The following is a 21,719-nucleotide window of genomic DNA, read 5'->3' as shown; positions in this document are numbered from 1 at the left end:
GTGTGTGTGTGTGTGTGTGTGTGTGTGTGTGTGCACGTGTGCACATAGCTATCCTGGGCCACATGCATGCAAAGAAAGGCAGCTCATTTTTTAATGCTGATTGTACAAGCTATAGCCATCACAATGATATGGCACTTGCATAAAAACTGACTCATGGGCTAATGGAACACATAGAATGCCAAGAAATAAGCCTAATAATGTACAGCCAACTAATTTTTGACAAGGAACCAGCAAAACCCACAGAGAATGAACAATCTCCTTAATTAATGGTTCTGAGGAAAACTGGATAGTCTCAGACAAAAGGATGAAGCCAGGTCCCCTTCTTCTAGCACACAAACATCGGCTTGGAGTACACTTAAAACCTGAGCACAAGATCTGAAAACATAAAGCTCCAGGAGGAAAACATTGAACCAGGAGACTTTTTATAATGCTCACACCCAAACCCAGATGACAAAAGCTGAAATAAACACGTTCTCTGGCCTATAGTGTGACCAAAAACTTCCACACTGAAGATGAGGCTGGCGACAGAGGAGGGACAGCCCCCTGATGGAAGAAGACATTTGTAAATCTTAGTTAAGAGGCTAATATCCAAAATACACGAGGGACGCAACCCCATAGCAAGAAAGTGATCAATTTAAAAGTAAGCAGAGACACTCCAACAGGTCCATGAAAAAAAAAAAAAAAAAAAGAAAAAGTCCAACATCACTAATCCTCAGGAATATGCAGATTAAGGCAGAAGTGAGGTAGTGTCTCTGCCCAGGTGGCTGTTACCAAAACAACAAAAGATAGGAAGTGAGGGAAAGGCTGTGAAGAAATGGTTGACCCTTGTTCTTTGTTGGTGAGAATGTCAATTAGGGTAGCCATTATGGAAAAACAGTATGAAGACTATTCAGAGACTAAAAACAAAATTGAAGTGGGAGTTTCTGGTTTCCTTGGAAACTCAGTTGTATCATGTGAGCATGTTTTTGTTTTGGTCCCAAGTGTGGGATGTGGGAATGTCCCCTCACCCACTCACCCCCGTGGAAAACAGCCCTTGTGAAAAGGCACATACATGGTGTTTGTCAGCTGGAAACTACCTGGTGTATGAGAGGTGTGGGTTTTGGTTTTGTTTTGAGGTGGAAAACAGCCTTGTGTGGAGCCTGAGAATGAATAGATAAAAGCCCATAGACAGTTAGGCAGTGTTTTTTGCATCTCTTCAATTTGCAATGGTTTGCATCGCTTTGCTGATTTTCACAGAGAGAAATGCTCCAGAGAACTTTTCCTTCTACTTTGGAGGAGTTTTGCCACTTCAGCAGGGTAGAGCCATTTGGGTGGAGTCTTGCCCCTTCTGCTGAGTGGAACCACCTCTGCTGCTTACTGTTTTCTGCTCCTGCTGTGGTTTGCTGCTTTGTTGTTTGCCTGGACTGCGGGCATGCTGACAACTGAGGTTGTTATAACCCCAACAAACCTAATCACCCTGATCAGCAGGAAGTAGACTAAAGAGGTCTACAGACCTTTTCTCTACTAATCTCCTATCTAAGGAGGGTGGTGGTGGAAGGGAGGTAAAACTGTTTAAGAATCCTAAATAAAGTATATTTAATGAAAAATCTAAGTCTACAGGGTTCACTCCTCAGCTCCAGGGGGTCGAGGTGGAGAAACTGAGACTCTGGAGCCAGGCATCGAGGGGCACATCTATAATTCCAGTGCTTGGGAGGCAAAGGCACAGGGATTATGAGTTCAAAGCCAGCTTAAGCTGTATAACAAGACCCTGCCTTTCTCAGAAAGTGTGGAGGTGTATGCGTGAGAGAGAGGGGAGGGGGAATAGAGACAAACACAGAGTTGTGACAACATAGGTTGATCATTAAATATTACGCTGTCTAGCTTACTTTCGTATGCCATGATAAAACACCATGACCAAGGCAACATACTAAAGAAGGCATTTATTTGGGGATTACAGTCTCAGGGTCCATGACCATCATAGTGGGAGCATGGTAGCAGGCAGCAAGCATGGCACTGGAGCAGTAACTGAGAGCTTACATCTACAGGCACAGGCAAAGAGAGCTAACTGAGAGTGGTGCGGCTTTCAAACCTTCAGACTCTGCCCCAATGACATACCTTCACCAGCAAGGCCACACCTCCTAATGCTTCCCAAACAGTTCCACCAGTACTGGATACCAAGTATTCAAATATGTGAATCTATGGGGTTAGTCTCATTCAAGCCACCACATATTCTAAGTAAAATAAAGCAGGCAGAAGCAAAAAAAAAAAAAAAAAAATGACATTATATGGACTCTACCAAAGTCAAACTCAAGCCAGCAAGATGGCTCAACAGGTTCTTGCCACCAAGCCTAACAACCTGAGTTCAAGCCCCAGAAGGCATGTGGTAGAAGAGATTCAACCCTTTCAAGTTGTCCTCTGACCATCACATGGACACTGCGGCACATGCCCAGCCTATACCACATAGCCTTATAAAATAAATAAACATTTAGATACAACCTTTAAGTCAAACTACATAAACAGGGTGATACAGTAGTTACTCAGGGTGAAAGGGGGATGGAGTTACATAGAATGACCAAATATAGCGCACTGATGAGCACTGTGAGGGCTGATTCATATTGTGCTGTGCAGTGGAAATTTTCTACGATAGTATATTTTAGGTTTTCTTAGACACAGAAAGGTAGTTATGCTAAGTGACACATAAGAGAATTCCCTAACTTATTTTCCTATGTAGTGCAACGTATAGCATACGCAATAAATATAGATGATAAAAAAATATTTTGAAGCTGATCATGGTGGCACATGCCTGTAATCCCAGCACAGGAGGTAGAGGCAGGAGGAACATGAGCTTGAGGTCATTCTGGGTTATATAGGGAGAACTTACCTCAAGAACAACGATTTATTTTTCTTAATGGAAGAGTAGAAGAGCGGCCATGGTGGCACACATCTATGATCCTAGAAGTAAGGGGCTGAGGCAAGAGGTCAGAAACGCCAAAGCCTACCTGGGCTATGTAACAAATTCCAGGAAAGAATAGAGGGGAGGAGAGGGGAAGAAAGCGGAAAGAGGGATAAATATATTGGAAGACTGAATGCCACAAAAGAGAGGCTGTAAGTTACTCAAAGCCTTTGTGACAAGAGTGCACTCAAGACTGTGAAGAAGAGCCAGCTTGGACATGTCAGGTGGACCTCTCCCCGCCCCTTGAGACACAGACAGCAGCTTTTGTAAAGGCTCCAAAGTGAAGCAAACTTCACACGTTCAAAGGACAACACAATACATGGCAGAAAGAGTGGAGAAGATGACCTTAGGGAAACGGGTAGGGTGCCGCTCTGTTGGGGCCTCTTGGCTGCAATAAAGATTTTGAATGTTAAGTTTAAGAGAAAACCGTTGGGGGGGTGGGATTTTTATAGATTTGCACAATCATATTCATCGCTCCAGTCCCAGCACTGTGTTGCTCTGCTTAGAATATCCCATCAGAGAGAGAAGAGCAAGGATTACAGCAGTCACAGGAATCCAGCGTGGCACAAGATGGTATTCTGTTGACAACAGTGATAAGACCGTCGACTGTGGGAGAAATGGCAGTGCTAATGACCACAGCAGAAACATGAGATAAAGCAGGCTTGCTTGAGAACAGCACTGTGTCTGGGGCCTTTAGGTGTGGCAAGCCAACTAGAAAGAGTTGATGGGACAGGTATAACATAGGTGTAACTGGGAGAGACCAAAGGATACAAAATAGATGTGATTTAAAATCATGGAACTCAGAGAATTTCCTGGTGGCAATGACTGTCTGCAGAGAACAAAGTAGAATGTAAACACATGGGAGAATCCTCCAGCCATTTGACATGTGTTAAGTTACATATAAGCATGCATGGAGATAGCCTCCTCATACAGGTATCCTGGGGTCCTTCTGATAACACAGTTGGGGTCCTCTCAAGAGTCATTGAGCTGGGAACTGATGTTTTGGTTTGTTTAATTATATCTTGCAAGTGCTCAGTGACGAGGACCTGCATTTGGACCCCAGCACCTACGTAAAAGACCAGTCATAGCTGCATGTGTGCCTCCAACCCCAAAAGAAGCAGGGAGAAGTTCCATGGGGACCTGATAGGGAGTCAGGCTAGCTGAAAAATCAGTAACATTCTGGTTCAGGGGAGATGGATAGGAGTAAGCCGACATCCTCCGCTGACTTCGTCATTCATGCACATGGGCACACTCTGTCACACTTATGTGACACACACCACACACAGAGATGATTTTATCTTGTATAAACACCGCTTTGTATCCTTCGACTAGCGTGTCTGTTTCTACTTCTCACCTCTTAGTCTCTAGAATCAACACTTTTCAGGTTCCATATTTAGCTCCCACCCATGTGTGTAATTCTGGCTTGTTTTATTTAACGTAATGCCCACCCTATTATTACAAAGGAGAGAACCTTCTTTCTTTCTTCTTTAGTGGTGGTATGTGTGTGTGTGTGTGTGTGTATGTGTGTGTGTGTGTTGTATTGCACATGATACCTGCATGTTTACCTGTGAATGCACAAGTAGGGGGTCCATGCACATGGGAGCTTGTTCATATGCAAGCCTGAGGTTAATGCCTGAAATCATCCACAATTGTTCTTCTCCCCTATTCATTGAGGGAGGGTCTCTCAATCACACCCAGAGCTTGTAGCTATAGTTAGTAAAAGCCAGCTTGCTCTGTGGCTCCTGTCTCTACCTTCAGTGGTTAGAATTACAGGTGAACTGTCACGCCCACACAGTAAGTATTTGTATGGATCCTGGGAACTTAAAGTCTAGTCTTTACGCTTGTATGCCAAGTGCTTCAACCACTGAGCTCTTTCCTCAGCCCTAAACCTTTGTGTTGGTTGAGGACAGATAATATTTTGCTGCACAGATACATCATATTTTCTTTTTCCGCTCATTCACTGATATTTGTCTCCGTATCTTGGCTGTTGTGAATAGTGTTTCAGTGAACACACACACACAAACACATAGTTTGACACACTGACTTCAAATCTTCTGTGTTTGTTGTCAGAAGAACTGTTCCTCATGTTTCAGCCTCCTAAGTGTGAGGGATTTTAGGTGTGTGCAGCTACACCCAGCTCCCACTGAGCTGTATAATTTACATTCCCATCAACTATGTACAGGGACTTCCTTTTCTCCACATCCTCGCCCACATGTCTCACTTGTGTTATCGTGACAATAGCCATTGTAAGTGGGATGACATGGCATCTCCCTATGGACGTAATTTGAATTTCTCGGATAGCTAATGGTGTTTAATTTTTTTTCTACTGGTCATTTTTATTTATTATTTGGAGGAAACATTCAGGTGCTTTGTCTACTTTTAAATTGCTCTATTTTCTTACTATCAAGTTGGTTCCTTGCATTTTTTTGGACATTGGCCTTTTCTGGATTTGTTTTGTAAATTCTCTCTCTCTCTCTCTCTCTCTCTCTCTCTCTCTCTCTCTCATTCTCTGAGAGTTGTTGCTTTGCTCTGTTGATTGTATTTTTTAACTCTAGGAAGCTTTTTAGTTTGATGCAATCCCATTTGTCTGTTTTTTTACTTTTTTGCCTATACTTTTGGGGACACACAAAAAAAGCATTATCTGAGCACTGATGTATTTTAGCCTGAATTCCAGCAAGATCCAAAGACTTCCATTAGGTTTTATGTACACATGAGCAAACAGTGTTTAGAATGCCCTAACCAGAAATGCTTGTTCCAAGGATCGTTGCCCCAAGTAGATTTTGTTATTTTTACAAGAAAGAATTATCAGAAAAGCTTTTGAGTTCTTTTCAATTAACAAAAAAAAATAATACTTTTTTATTCCTATTTGTCTGCATCCTGACCTATTTTTCAAAAGTCTGTTTCCTGCCCCTTTTCTTGATTTGACCTCTATCATACACACTTATCCAGCAGACACCCCAACCCAGCCCTTTCCTCACTGTTCAACTCTGGGGTTCTTTTTAAATCTCAGCTCTTTCTCACTGCAGACAGTCTAACTCTTCTCACTTATAAGAAATGTGATCCCTTCCCACCCCCCAAAGTTGAAATGTAAACACAATAGCTACCAAAGAATTAGATCCCTCCCTACATCCTTTGGTCTGGATAATGCCATGGACCTGCCTTGCAGGTGTAATATTAATGACACAGATTAATCAGTGCCCCAGGTACCTGCTCTCCAATCAATGGAAAAGAATGCACTAGGCCTGCATTTGCACTAAGAGACTGTTATGGATTTGCCTTGGCTTACAGAAGGATAATGAGTTAAGGCAAGGCTGAACTATGTGTGCAAATTTTTCCAATTGATCTGCAAATCATTCTGTGTTTTGTTCTGTTTTTTTTTTTCTGTACTGGGAACTGAACTCAGAGCCTCGAATATGCTAGGCAAGAACTCTACCACCGAGCTTTATGCCCATCTTACCTACACATCTTGCATGTCCGCTCATTTTACCAATGAAAAGTTACCTATAATATACATTCTCATGGGAATTGTCTCGGTCACTGCTCTGTCACTATAAAGAGACACTGTGACCAAGACAACTGATAAAAGAAAGTATTTAATTGGGGGCTTGCTTATAGCTTCAGAGGGTGAGTCCATGACCATCATGGTGGAAAGTATGGCAGCAGACAGGCAGGCATGGTAATGGAGCAGTAGCTGAGAGCTTATACATTGGACAACCAACCACAAGGCAGAGAGAGATATAACTGAAATAGATTGGGCTTTTGAAACCTCAAAGCCAACCCACAGTGACCTACCTCCTCCAACAAATCCATACTAATCCTTACAAAACAGTTCCACCACCTTGGGACCAAACATTCAAACCGAAGAGCCTATGGTGGCCATTGTCATCCAGCACCATCACAGGAATTAACTCAGCTTTCAGTGTTGATTGGAAGTAGAGGAGTATATAAGAACCGTGTCTGGCCCGTAGCACACACGGATAAACTTTGTTATCTTTGTTTTTGTATGTGTGTGGTGGGTCTATGTTACTGCAGTACATGCAGAGGCCAGAAGATTCCAGATTTCCTGGAGCTGGAGTTCACCAGCTGGCAATAGTAGCTCACCAGCTCGCCACACACAGGTGCTGGGACCTGAATTTGGGTTCTCTGCAAGAGCAGTACAGGCTTTTAACTGCTGAGCCATCCCTCCAGCCCCTCAGCCTATCACCACTTCAGATAGGGTGTTCTAAAAAGCCCAGGCTACCCCTTCAAATCAGCATTCCCAGTTAGAGTGTTTCAGATATTAACCGCTACTTATTTGTCCACTAAACATCACAGTCACACACACACACACACACACACACACACACAGAGACCTCACTGACACACAGGGTTAAAAGCTGCTTTCCTGTCTCCAGAAGAGATCTCTTGAATCAGAAACTCTGGAAATGGGAGCTGAGACTCAGCACTCTACCAAGCCTGTCATCCTTCAGGTCAACCCAATGCACTCTGGAGTTTGAGGACTCCTGCTGGAGAGAGCGAGAGTAAGGGAGCCTGTCCTGAACCCTGCCACTCCCTCCCCCACCCTACACCCACGCCCCTTACCCCCATTGCCAACTCCCACTTCCCATACCCACTCCTAACCCCCATTCTCCATCCCTACTTTCTGCCCCCATCCACATTGCTATTTTTCATCTGCACTCCCCATCCCCACCTCCCACTCCCACTCCCACTCCCACTCCCCCACCCCCCGATGCTCTGGAAAGAGCCAAGCTGCGCTCTTCTCCCCCTCCGAGGCTAGATCTGTGTCAGAGCTGTGGAAAGCTGAGAGTTGCAAAGCAGAGCCCACTCCTCACCTGGAGGGCCACGCCCCCTGCAGCACACCGCCGCCAAGGAGATGGCCTCTGTCCAGTTACTCAGCAATATCACAGATTGTATACAATTTTGCTGCCAATGTCAGTCTCTGAGAGGAAAAGAAAAATTAGCCATGGAGAGGAGGGGTGTTTGGACACTTGAAATTTAACTGCCTGGAAACCACGGCTATTCTGTGCCATCAGATGTGTTCCAAGCAAGCCATTATCAGAATAACTCAATTCCGTGTGCTTACCATATCTCTTATTTGCTTTTCTCTGAAACGTGTGTCTTAGAGTGCAGTAAAATCATATTATCTCCCCCCCCTCCCAAAAATAGGATAATGGCCTAAAATGAGGGTTATAAACGAATCCCCATGGAAATTACACGTGGTTAAGTTGAGGACTATGGATTGTTCAGCGGGGCTACACACCTGAAATGAAAACTCCTGCAAGCACAGGAAGGAGGTCGAGGCTTTGGGGCAGCTTCTCTTTTAACTAATGCGTTAACTCAAACAGGAACAATTATGGGGCTGGGCCTTCATTTGTTTATATAGCTCTCCTCTCTATGAATGAAGTGGAGAAGTTCAGCCATAAACTCCTAATACCAATAAAACAACACACTTTCACTCTTGGATGAGGAGGGGGGTCTCTAAAATTACATAAATCTATGAGAGGGAATTATTAGCTGATCCTTTTGTGGGGTCAGAGGTCAGCGATTTATTTGATGTGGCAAGCTTTTCTAAGCTGCCTTTATATTATTACACATGCTTAAATTGGCAAGCAAAAGGCAAGTTAGACATTCTGGATGGTGATCTGTGCTGTGAGTAGCCTCTGTGTGTTTTAGAGATAAGGAACGAGTGCCAGAGAGGATCATGAAATGACCCAGCAGTGCACTGTGGAAATAGGACAGCTGGACGGAGCCCACATCTCCCAGTTCCAGCCTGTCTCCTCGCCGTTGGCACTCTTCCAGCATTTGCTGCTGTCTGATTTACCTTGCTTTTTGGCATGGCGAACACACAGGACTTAACGCAATAACAGAAGAATCAGGTGGGTCCCACGAGGATCTGCAGCCCAGAGAGCATCCAGGGTCAAGGTCAAGGACAAGTGCTTCTCATCTCTCTGCTGCCTGATCTTGGAGAAGCCTGACTAGCTCGGTGGTCCAGGTTTCACTCGCAGACAGTGGTGGTAAGCCGTAGAGCTCCTCCCCCCATCATTCCAGGCATACTTTAACTGGTGGAGGCGGGAGAAGGAGGAGTACTCTCTGAGATGAGATGGATCACTCCATCCACGTGGCCACTAACACAGCCCTAGGAATGTCTGACTGTGTAGGGCCACATACCATCACGCCACATTGCCTCCCTGTGGAAGCTGGGTAACCTAATGGCTTAGGTCATTGGCACCACAAAAGCTAGTCCTGCCACCAGATGCTTTGGTAATTGAACCACTTTGAGATCCATCCCGACTCAGGGTTTTTAACGAGCTTCGTCCATAAGTACACACCCAAAGCGATGCATGAGCCTCAGATCAGATAGAATATTTTCACTATTTTGTTTATTTATTTAGTGTGTGTGTGTGTGTGTGTGTGTGTGTGTGTGTGTGTGTGCGTGCCCTTCAGTGAACTCATGCACCATTCACGCAAGAGGGTCATGTTGGGGTCAGAGAACAACTTTCAGAAGTTGGTTCCCTCCTTCCAGCCTGTAGGTCCCAGGGAACTTACACTCAGCTTGTGGGGCTTGGTGGAAGGCCCTCTATCCACTGAGCCATCTCACAGACCTTCAGCTAGAATCTTGACCCAGGCTTCCTTGCCATCTGTTTTCAGGCATTTTCCTGCCTGGCTGGGGAGTTAATTAGGGAAATTAATTAACGCTAGGCAGACTCAGCAATGACTCAGCTGGTAAGCTTCCAGAATACGCTTGTCCCCAGGCCATACACTCAGGGATCTTAATTCAGCCACTTTACTGGGTGCCTGGGAATCTGCATTTTAACAAAGCCCTGTGCAGCCAGCCTGAGGGGGAGGGGCAGGGGTCAGGCCTCCTCACCCACTCAGTGGTCCAGAGGAACTGCACCCCCCCACACCCCAAGCCTCAGTTGCCCTAAAGTCTGGTCTTTTCACAATCCCCTTTTGTCATCTGGAGGACTCCTTCAGCGTCGCTGTCACCCAGGTCTGCAGTTCCATAGCGAAAATCCATCCTTGAAATCTGGCTCATTTTCTTTCCAACTCTCAAAACACTAAGGATTCATTTCCCTTCCTTTTGGGGGCAATATAATTTGCCTGCCTCAAGGAATCTAGACTTATAAAACACAGAGGCCTATTTACAAAATTTCATCAATACAGCATATTTCTTGGCCTGGAAACACAAAATGTATGCCTCAGCTGGGGCCCTCGTGTTGCTGCTGAGATCAAGAATAAGGATCGTGGCTTGGCCTGTGTAAGGGGAAGGGCCAGGGCAGGCTTGATGCAGCTACTTTCCGTCCCTGTTTTCTTTATTCTCAGACTCCATCTTCTATCTTCCATAGCACAATCAGCATTTACACACAAAGGTAGACAGGCAGGCGGGCCCAGCACCCAAGTAAGAGAACTCCGAGATTCTGACTAGAATCATTCAGTGCTGTACTATGTTAGTCTAATGCAGCGGTTCTCAACCTGTAGGTCATGACCCCTTTGTGGGTCAAATGGCCCTTTCACAGGGGTTGCCTAAGACCATCAGAAAACACATTTACTTTATGATTCGCAACAGTGGCAAAATTACAGTTATGAAGTCGCATCAAAAATAGTTGTATGGTTGGGGAATCACCACACCGTGAGGAACTGGATTAGAAAGTTGCAGCTTTTGGAAGGTTGAGAACTGCTGATCTGATGGAAAGACACAATAGATGGAAACCTAAATGGCAGCCATGTCTCTCTCACAGCGCTAGAGTATAGAAGTCCTAAGTCAAGGCATAGACAGATTTGGCTTCTCTCAGGGCCTTTCTTTCTTCTGTGCACATGTTCCCCGGGATGGCCCCTCTGTAGCCAAATGCCTTCTTCCTCAAAGGACACCAGTGCCATCATGCTGGGTGGCATCGTAACAGCCTCTCCTTCACTTAGCTACCCCTTCAAAGTGCCCACCTCCAAACACATTCGCTCCCTGCGGTACTGGGAATTGAGGCTTCTACACATGAGGTCATAGCACATACAGTCACGCACACACACACACACTCACACCCCACAGCTGGACCAACGCTGTTGGTTCAGCAACGTGAGAAAATGGGCTGTGTGACTTAATCCCACCTAAGCTAAGGGGGGATAAGAGTTTGCCAATAACTAATAGGCTGGGCCGGGGGGAGGGAGCAGGTCACTAGGTCCTGTTAGGATGGGATGTGGGGTAGTTACAAAAAAATGCCAACACCTACCCATGGGTTAAAAATCCCAGGGAACTGAAAGGCATCACTCTGACAAGTAGAAACAGCGTGAATCCAGTTTCCGTGGCTATGGGTGGAAGAGCTAGGAGAATTAAGGGAAAGGGCAGGGCTTCCACCAAACAACGAAAAGGCTGACCTGAGCTTTCTCTTCCAAGTTGAATCTTGAAGTCCATTCTGGGCAATAGTCACTGGAAGCTTCAAGTTCAATTGCACTAGTCCTTAAATAAATGAGTGTCAATTAAAAATATACAGGTATTCCCTTACCGTGGTTTGATTGTCCTCTCCAAATACAATGGTGAAGTGTGATTTTACCAGAGTAGTCAATAGAACCTCTAAGGAGGGAGCTGACCTTGAACATGGATCGATGTCCTTGTCTTCGGAATGTGTTAGCTACTCCAGGAGTGGGCCCCTAATAAGAGACAATTACGCCCACTGTGAGTGTGTGTCTGTGTGTGTGTGTGTGGTAGTGTGTAAGTGTGCACGGGCACACACATCTGCTTGTGAGTGGAACCTATAGCTAGCTCTTCCAGTGTCTGCTGTAGCCAGACACTGTCAGCAGCAGCAGGTCAGCTAGGAAGGCTGAAAACCATTGCTCTAATGAAAGGCCACAACAGATGGAAACTTAAATGGCCGCCATGTCTCTCTCACAGCGCTAGAGTATAGAAGCCCTAAGTCAAGACAGATCTGGCTTCTCTCCTCTGTGGCCGCTTTCTCTCCGTATCTGCACATGGTCTTTACTCCCTCTGTGCATGTGTACCCCTGGAATGGCCTCTCTGCATCCAAATGCTGTCTGCCAGCAGTAGCTGACGACACACGGAGACAGCGCACTTGAAGGAGAGCCACCTGATTGTGAGCATGAAAGTATCGGGAAGCAGAACTGATGGAAGCAAAGTAGTTTTAACCGGGAAAATAGTACATGAGAATGGCCTGCTGCGTGTTATCTTCAAGAAAACATCTCTTCAAAAATAGAGAAGGAGCTGATTAAGCAATGAGATGAAAAAAAAAAAAAGCTTGATGCTTTCAGAAGAAAACGAATGGGGACATGAAATCAGGAGAGACCAGAGTTTGACTTAAAGCCAAGCTAGAGCAGGGAACAATTACTGTTGCCTAAAGAGCAGGGAACAGTTAATTACTGGGGGAAGGAAGAAAAACAGGCTTACCAGGCCCATGAGGAATTCCAAGAAAGGGAAAGAAAAGAGAATCTTGTACTCAGTTGTTCTAGTGAGGGGCTTCTTGGGCTCCATTGTCATGAACTGAGTTGGGGGAAGATGAAGAAATAAGCCACAGCTGAAGAGCAGCTTCCCTCACTTCCCTGAGAGACAAGGGAATAAACAGTGCCTCTTACTCCATTGGGCACTCCAGCGAGTGAGTATTAATGAGGGTGCTGACCCCGAACCTAGATTAACCCATTAGGAATGGGTTGGCTATCACCAATGGGCTCCCAATAAAGGCCATGTTATCCTCCAGAAGACGTCTCTTCAAAAACAGAGAGGGAAGCTGGGTGCGATGGCGCACGCCTGTAATCCCAGCACTCAGGGAGGCAGAGGCAGGCAGATCTCTGTGGTGAGTTCGAGGCCAGCCTGGTGTATACCGCAGGAACAGTTCCAAAGTAGCTGCTAGGGTTGGGGATACCGGGCTCTCACAGCTACAGTCTAGCTGGTCAACTCAGTAGCCCAATTTAAGTGTTGGTTGGAATGGTTTGGGTTACAAATTGTGCTTTGCGCTGCTAAAAGTTCTTTTAACGGTGAGGGTACTTGCTTCTCCTGCTTAACAAGAAGCAGGGAGAACCCACATGGTCTTTATTCCCTCTGTGCACCTGTACCCCTGGAATGGCCTCTCTCTACCCAAATGCTGTCTGTCAGCAGTCTGTGGTCTTCCGAGGACAATGGCAGACCCAGAAAGAGGAGCATGCCTCTTGGAGAATGTGTGTCGGTCCTCTTCTTGACAATGAAGACCAGCTCCCAGAAGCCTCACCTCACAGCTCACTTCCTGAACCTCCCTGGATAATAAGATGTGCTCCCTGGCTAGCCTTCCTTCAGCGAGATTTTCTGTGCGCCTCCCCACTTGGCAGCTGCCACATAAGACACCCCCCCCCCCGGGCTCCTCCTGAAACTGTCGTTACTGTTAAGAAAGCTTCTTGGGGATAGCTCAAAGCGGCTAAGTATGCGTTCAGCATCAAAGTAAAATAAAAGTCCTCTCCTGGGATTGTTTCTGTTTTTAAAGAATATTCTTGCCGAGACAAAATTCTGTGGAAAATCAGTGACTCTCAGCCTTCCCAATGCTGAGACCCTTAATACAGTTCCTCATGTTGTGGTGACCCCCCCAAACATAAGATTATTTTTGTTGCTACTTCATAACTGTAATTTTGCTACTGTTACGAATCGTACTGTAAATATCTGAACTGCAGGACATCTGATATGTGATGCCGTCATGACCCACAGGTTGAGAACCACTGGCCGTCAAGGCTACCTTGACTGAGAACTCTAAGGACTTTGGGTCCCGTGCCATTACATCGTTCTCTTCATTAATCCCTTTACCTCTCTACCCAAATGGAGCACAACTTTGAAGGTTTCCCCTAGCTTTAGGCGTTCTAACGTTAGTGCTTTATTTTTCAATATGTAGATATGTGGATAGATATGGTCTATGTTTGAGTATAGAGTGCCTTCCATGGGCTCACGTGTTTGAACTTGGTGGCACTGTTTTGGAAGGTTGGGAGAATTTGGGGAGCAGTAACCCAGCAGAAGTGGGTTATTAGGGGCAGGTCTTGAAGGTTCTACCTGCTTCTGGTTCCTGCTCTCTGCTTCTCATCTGTTGCCATGACGTGACCAGTCACCTCATGCTCCCACAGCCATGAGCTGAGCCATGTCCATAGCCACGGTGGACTGAAATCCCCTGAAACCTGGAGCTGTGAGGCAAAGCAAACCTACACTCCCTTGAACTCCATCTGCTGTGTCCCAGAAACATGAAAAATAACTCATACGCTGTCTTTGCATTCTATTGCAGCGATAAATATCATGGCTAAAAGCATCTTGGGGAAGACAGGGTTTGTTTGGCTTACAGGCCACACTCTTCTCACTGTGGGAGCTCAAGGCAGAACCAGATGCAGAATGCTGCTCTCTGGCTTGTTTCCCGTGGCTTGCTCAGCCTGTCTTACACAACTCAGGACCATATGCCTGGAAGTGTCCCCACCCACAGTGAGCTGGACCCTTTCACATCATCATCAATCAAGGAAATAGACCGCAGGCTTGCCCACAGACCAATCCAATGAAGGCATTTTCCGAATTGAGGTTCCCTCTTCCCAGGTGACTCTAGCTTCTGTCAAGCTCACAAAGAACAAACAGCTCATACGCATACTCAGTCACTTTTATTAAAAATGCCTTTTCTTTAAATCAGCTCACGATTTGAGAGAGCATATGAATTTAGGTTAAACAATGCTGTATCACACTATGTTAAATAGGAAATTGTAGACTTCCAAAGATGTTCTTCATAATCAGGATGAAATGTGACTAAGAGTGACTACCGAAACAATAAAATGTTCATAGATTTATCTCCAGCATATACTCTCACAGGAATGATAGTAGATAAATTCCACTGTAGAAACACTACCTTAAGATAGGCTCATTCCTCCCCTAGGGTGTGAGTTACAATGAAGTACTTTGACCAGAAATCCGTATTGTAAGGTTAGTTGCTCCCAGCTCATTTTTCAACCCACAAGAAAGAACAATAAGAAGGTTTATATAACAGAGTTGAGTTTGCTTCAACTAATTCAAAAATGCTTTCTTATTCCCGTTTCTCTCTATTCTGACCTCTCTGTCAGATAGCCTTTCTTTCCTACCTCTCCCCTTCAGTTGACCTCAGCTCCACTGTGTACACATAACATCAGCCCTCCTCACCGGCCCCTCTTCCTCACAGCCCCTGTCCTTCACCTGCTCAGCTTTAGGGGTTTCTTTCCACACTGTTGCAGCTATGCTTTCCTCGCGTACAGGATCTGTGATGACTGTTTGACAGATTGTAGACACAGCAGCAGCCAAAAGGAGGTCTTGAAATGGGTTCTGTGGTCGAACTAACAATGTGTCTGAGCTGCCTTGCAGGTGTTCATCTTCATTAATCAAGAGCTCTGGCTCATCCTTCCCTCAATCCAATGAGCAACAAATTAAAAGACCTTGAGAAGTCTGTATCAGAATTAACACATGCTGGATTTGCCTAAGCCTGGGGTAAGACACTGGATGTGTCACTAATGCAAGGTTGGGAAGCCTATATGATATTTCTAACCCGCCTAAAAATATGTATCTTGAACTTCATTCACTTCACCAATGAAATGATAGTTGCGTGCAGTGGCATCCACCGAAGAGGGCTGTTTTGCACATCCTGGCAAGTAGAAAGGAAAGAATGATTTAATATTGGAGAAAAATAAAGAGAAGCGGTGGTTCCAGAATCAGGATGTTGAATATCAAAGTACTGCCTCTTGCTTCACAGGAATTAAGTTGTGATGGGCAGGGGAGGGGTAGGGATGTCAGTGTTGCAGGGAAATCTCCGCTGGGTGCTCCACCATGACGCAAAGCAACCATGGGTGTTGACTCTGGTCATTCCAACTTGCCCTCTCTCAACATGCAAGCATTTACATCTGAGAAGGCACTTACCAAACGCCTTCATAGACCTCTTCTCTTTAAGATGAGAAGTCAGGTCCCGCAGGCAATACAGCTTACACACAGAGCAGAGCCTCCGGGAAGTTGAACAAAGTTATAGCTGTGGAGTGAGGGAAACAATTCAACCATCGCTGCCTCAGACACTGTCACTGTGTCACGCGGGTCCCAAGAGATACAATTCCAAAGGCAGCCTAGCTATCTCCAAATCGCATCCTTCCCTTGAAGTCTCACCCAGCCTGCAAATCTTGGCATCTGCTTACCACCCCCCACACTCCATCACTGCATGCTTCTCAACAGCCCTCAGCCCCTCTCTTGCTCTTTTCCCACAGCTGTTGCCCCTAAGTGTCTGTCCTTTGCACTGTTGTCGGGAAGAAAATATCATTTCTCCTCAACTCTCAGAGCCCGTAGTTAGGACATATCCCTGTAAAAAAATAAAGACAAGCAAGTTGGTCGGTGTGTGCAGTTCACAGGGCTAGGGAGAGCCTCGCTGGGTGGGGATTCCAAGAAACTACGTTCAGTAATTCAGTGCGAGAGTGGATTGCCTGGCATGTGGACAGCCCTGGGTTTGATTCCCTACACTGGAAAAGAAAAGAAAGAATGGGGATGGGATCGCTGCTTAGAACTCTGGCTTACATCACGAGGAACAGGAAACGGGACGAACTGACCATATGAAAGAGTCCCAGGCTTCCAAAACCCAGAGACAGTGGTCAAGAGAAGAAAAAAGTAAAGGGGAAGTAAGCTTGTCACTCTCTCTGTTTCATAGCCTGAGTTTACTCAGGGAAGGGGAATCTAAAGAGAGGATGTACCAGCTTTCATGCTTCTTAACTGCCGGTTAGCTTAAAAACCGTTACCTCAAAGAGGCATCGTCTGAGGTGGCCGTCTGGTTACCTTCACCCTTCTCATCGCTTACAGCTTGGGGTGCCTTCCCTCCCCACTGTTCTGATGGCTGCCTGAATGAGACTTCAGTAAGCAATGCTAACACCTCCATGCTGAGGTCTTAGTCACATAGTCTAGCAATATGAAGAGACGCCATGACCACAGCAACTATTAGGAAACCAAGCATTTAACCGGAGGCTGGTTTCCAGTCTCAGAGGTTTAGTTCACTAACATCATGGTGGGGAGCAGGATGGCGTGGAGGCAGATGCTGGAGCAGTAGCTGAGAACTTTATCCAGAGGTGGGAAGAGGAGCTTAGGCCTAGAATGGGCTTTTGAAGTCTCAAAGCCCCCATACACACACACACACATATACATACATACACTCCCTCTAACAAGACCACACCTCCTAATGGGTTTGTATTCCTACCAGAAAGGAGAGAGCAGAAGTCTGTTTGCTGTTCCATGTCCTTAACAACACTTGACAGGGCAGTCTTGTTCATTTGGGCAATTCTGTTGGGAGGGTTAGTATTAGGTCATTGTGGATTTATTTTGAATTTTCAATTGACATAGAATGTTTTCTCAAATGCTTTTGGCCATTTGAGTATGCTTATAAAAGGATCATTTCTCATCTTTTAGGAAATGTTTATCTCTTTCATTTATAGGAGAGCTTTTTCTAGATATGATAGTTTGCCTATGTGAGAATTACAAGTTCCTTCTCCCAGTTCATAGTTTGCCTTTTTGTGTCTTTTTTCTTTTTGTTTGTTTGTTTGTTTGTTTGTTTTTGAAGTAGGGGTCTTTTCACATAGTTCTGGATGTGTTGGAACTTGCTATGTAGACCAGGCTGGCCTCAAACTCACAGAGATCCACCTGCCTCTGCCTCCCAAAGTGCTGAGCTTAAAGGTGTGTGCCACTACAACCAGCTCATGCCATTTCATGTCTCAATAATGTGTTTTGGTGTACAGAAATGGTAGGATTAAGGCTTTAACACAATGAATTTGGTGAAGATGTAATCTACACATAATGCATACTCTTAATATTACAAAACCTAACAAAAACCCTAATTAATAAATTAACAAACCACTTCTCCATCTCCTGGGCCAATTCTGCCTGTTTTTAAACTTGGAAATCTAAGTATTGTTGTAAATAATGAGTGTTGGGCTAAATATTACTTATTATTTGTCCTAAGATTATCACAGTGGTTGTATCTAACCCACTATCACAAATAATAAGACACAGACAACTATTAGATTTTATAATTGCCTCATTTACCTTGGGCTGAGCAGATATTTCACCTATGCTCACTTGATAACCTCACCATCCATTTCCCAGGCCCCATCCAATGCTATCCACCTTAATCCTCCTCATCTGGTCGACCTTCCATCCACAATCCCATGGTACTTGCTTGTATTCTTCATCTGGGCCTTTTCACACCATTATTGGAGTCCTTCCTCCCAGCCCACGTGGTTTCTTCTCCACACTAACCCATCGTGGCATCTTCCTTCTTCCTCTTTTCCTGTGTCTGGCTGTTTCCCATCATTCCTAGGCAGGGCAGAATGGGATAGGCGTGGCTAAGATTCCCAGGCTTTTGAGAACAGGAGAATGACGTGAAAAGGCCTAGAAGAAGAATACGAGCAGGGAACAGTATGGATGGAAGGTAGTCCAGATAGAAATGATTAAGATGGATGGCATTGGATGGGGGCTCGGAGATGGATGGTGAGGCTATTGAGCCAACATAGGTCAATTATCTGCCTGGCCCAAGGTATAGGCCATTTAATCAGCCAATCATGTAGGTATTTATAACAAGGGTAGGGGTATCCAGGCAACAACATATAAGCATCAGACCAACCCCCAACATCTAAGTATGATAAATTACTAAAGTGTAAATGCTGTGGTTCTTCTCATTAAGGCCCTTATACCTAATACCCAGTGTTAATAAGTATCACTCCTACCCAACAAAGAACAGCTTTCCTGGGCTGGAGAGGTGACAGAGAAGTTAAAAGGGCTTATTGCATTCTGAGATCAATCCTTGGGACCCATATAAAGGTTGACGGAGATAGCCTACTGCACTAAATTACAAGGAGGACTGTGCTTTTTCCCCTGCTCTTTAGTATCATCTTAACAGATGCCCATCGCTCAATGTCTGTCTTTTGGTTAACTTACTATCCTTATGTAGATGCTACTCTGCCTTGTAGTCTGATAGAAGAAAAATTTTCCATCTCATTCTTCAAGAGTGTTTTGACGAACTCTGATCTTTTTCTTTCTCACTTAGTTAAATAAATAAACAAACAAATAAATAAGAAAAAAGAAATCTTAAAGCTCACCCCAGTGACACACTTGCACACCTCATAATCCTTTCAAATACTGTCACTTCCTGGTGACTAAGCATTGAAATATATGAGCCTACAGGAGACATTCTTGCTAAAACTACCACATTCCACTCCCTGGCCCCTGTAGGTTTGTAGCTATATCATAACACTAAATTGCATTCTGTCCAACTTCAAAAGTCCCCATAATCTATTGTATTCTCGATCCTGTATAAAAGTTCAAAGTCTCTTTGGGGACTCATAGCAAGTAACTCATGGCTACTTAACAACTGTAACATCAAATTCAAAAAGCATATCACATACTTCAAGGATAAAAATGGCACAGAATATACATCACCATTCCAAAAGGGGGGAAAGGGAGCACAGTGAGAAAATACTGAACCAAACCAAGTCCAAAACCCAGCAGGACAAACATTGAATTCTGCTTCTCCATGTCTGATGTTAAAGGGCTCTTCAGATCTCCAGCTCCTTTCAGAAAGCTTTGCTGATTACAACATGCTTCTCTCTCTTGGGCAGGTTCCATATGCAGTCTGCAGCTTTCCTTGACAGGTATTCCACAAATCTGGCATCTCCAGCATCTTGGGGTCTTCCAAGGCAATACAGGTTTCACCTTCACAGCTTTGGGTAATGGCCTCTCTGAGCATTCATGCAGGAATGCTCCTGACAAACAGGCCCAGCCTCAAGGGCTTCCCTTAGCCTCAGAGGAAGATTCCATAACCCCTTTCTTGTACTCTTGACTCGAAAGCCAGAACCACATGGCTGAAATTGCCAAGTTCTGCTGTTTGATCAGGCTGGAATTAAGAAGGAGGTTCTTAATTACAGTTGCATCAGCTTCCTGTTCTTAATAGTTTCCTTCACCGCTTAAGCTTTTCTTTAATTTATTTTCACAAGTTGGAAGCTTAGCCGGATGGGGTACCATCCCCCTTTATTACATTTAACATCGGGCTTGTCTTCAAACTTTTTATCTTCTTGAGCACTGGACTTAGTGCCATTACACTTTCTGGGCTCCTTTTCTCCTCAAACTGTACATTTTGTATTTCTCTTTGTCCAGCTTATTCCTTTTCATTATAGATCTGCATAAGAGTGACCACTAGCAACCACACAACAGAGTCGATACTGGAGTGTCTTAACATCTCTTTGCCAGTGCCATTAATCCAAAACTATTCAATTTAGCCTCAGGCATATTTTGAGGACAAGGGCAAAAGCAGCCACATTCTTTGCCAAAATATCCCAAGAATGGGATATTCTCTAGGCCACTTACTGATGCTCTTCCCCTCTGAAACTTCTTAAACTGCCCCCCCCACACACACACAATTTAAATTGCTCCCAGCACTGTCTTTCATGCTCCTTCTAGGAGGTCTCTTAAGCCTTATTTAAAGCACCCAACAGCTTTTGTAGTCCAAAGTCCCAAAGTCTTCCATGTTCTTTAAACAAACAGCATGGTCAGGCAAATACTGGCATAGCAATACTCTGGTCCCTGGAACCAACTTCTGTCTTAGTTACTGTTCTATTCTTGTGAAGAGACACCACAACCGAGACAACACTTCTGAAAGAAAACATTTAATTGAGAGCTTGCTTACAGTCTCAGAGGTTTAGTCCACTATCATCATGTTAGGGAATATGGCTGGATGTAGGCAGGTACTGGAACAGTAGCTGAGAATTCTAAATCCTGATCCACATGAAAGAGAGAGAGCACCTAGGTATGGCATGGACTTTTGAAATCTCAAAGTTCACCCCCGGTAACACACTTTCTCCAACAAGGCCACACCTCCTAGTCCTTCTAGTCCTTTCAAATAGTGGCCCTCCCTAGACTAGAGACTAAGCATTCAAATACATGATCCTACCTGGAACCTTCCTATTCAAACCACCACACCTTTCTATTAGTCTCTAGTAACTCCTTCCTGAGTAGCCTCACCCCATTTTTTCTCTCTCTCTCTCCTTCCCACCATCCTTACCTCCCTATCTTTCTCTGGAAATGTATGTATATATGTATTTCTATCTCATACAGACACATACACAGCAAACTATATTTCATCCCTACTAAGTCACACTCCATACATTCTTCCTAGTAGGGCAGTCCATCCTACCTAGGGAGAGTGGCACTATTTGAAAGGATTAGAAGGATTAGGAGGTGTGGCCTTGTTGGAGGAAGTGTATCACTGGGGGTAAACTTAGAGATTTCAAAAATCCATGCAAGGCCTAGGCTCTCTCTCTATTCTTATGGGTCATGTTTTAGAACTCTCAATTACTGTTCTGGCACCTGCCATCCCCCACACACACATACAGCAAACTATGTTTCATTCTTACTAAGTCATATTCTATGCACTCTCCCTAATAAGTCAGTCCCTCCCACATGGCACACTCACTCAATGGCTCCTTCTGAAAATAGCCTCCTCTTCTATACAATTTGTTTTCTGCTGCTGATAAACACCACAATCAAAAGCAACGTGGGAATGAAAGGGTTTATTTCATCTACCCAGTCCGTCATTGAGGGAAGTCAGGGCAGGAGCTCAGCAAAAGCTGAGGCAGAAATTATAGAGGAACACCACTTACTGACTTGTTCCCAGACTCATGCGCAGCAGCCAACTGCCTATAGTTAGCTGGGCCTTTCTACGTCAGTTAACAAACAAGAAAATGTTTCCCAGGTACGCCACAGACCAAGCTGGTGAAGGTGCTTGCTCCATTGGGTTTCCTTCTTCCTGGGCGACTC

This window comes from Meriones unguiculatus, chromosome 7 (genome assembly GCF_030254825.1).
Source record: "Meriones unguiculatus strain TT.TT164.6M chromosome 7, Bangor_MerUng_6.1, whole genome shotgun sequence".
NCBI classification, from domain to species: Eukaryota; Metazoa; Chordata; class Mammalia; order Rodentia; family Muridae; genus Meriones; species Meriones unguiculatus.
The sequence above is the reverse complement of the archived record's forward strand: the minus strand, read 5'-3'. Positions refer to the sequence as shown.